Source organism: Mycetomoellerius zeteki, unplaced genomic scaffold (genome assembly GCF_001594055.1).
Source record: "Mycetomoellerius zeteki isolate Tzet28-1 unplaced genomic scaffold, Tzet1.0 scaffold367, whole genome shotgun sequence".
Taxonomy (NCBI): domain Eukaryota; kingdom Metazoa; phylum Arthropoda; class Insecta; order Hymenoptera; family Formicidae; genus Mycetomoellerius; species Mycetomoellerius zeteki.
In genome coordinates this window covers 86,689-86,947 of record NW_017257357.1, presented here as the reverse complement: position 1 = coordinate 86,947, position 259 = coordinate 86,689, and the positions used below count along the sequence as shown (strand labels likewise).

Sequence of the window (259 nt, the reverse complement as noted above, 5' to 3'; positions counted from 1 at the left end):
AAAAATATCAAGCATTTCGTGATCACTTTTGCGGTTTATTGTAAAATTTATTCCAAAGTTCGAAAGGACCCGTATCCAAATCGGACAGTATAGTGAATAACTTATAGGCCTGATTGTAGTACTGGTGATCGGTTGACTAGATCTGGTCCAAGCAATTAAATCAGTAAAGTATCATGAGTCATCAGACTCAGATTAAGTTGAGTTTTATTGATTTCAATTCTAATGATATAAACAGTCAGTATTTTCTTTTTCCGAAGAA

At 33.2% G+C, this 259-nt stretch overlaps 1 long non-coding RNA gene across 1 annotated transcript in view; it reads right to left on the bottom strand.

The window, feature by feature from the left end:
• LOC108725915 (uncharacterized) overlaps positions 1-259 on the bottom strand; it is a 14,042-nt gene that overhangs the window by 2,448 nt on the left and 11,335 nt on the right. The gene's annotated exons all lie outside the window — the stretch shown is intronic.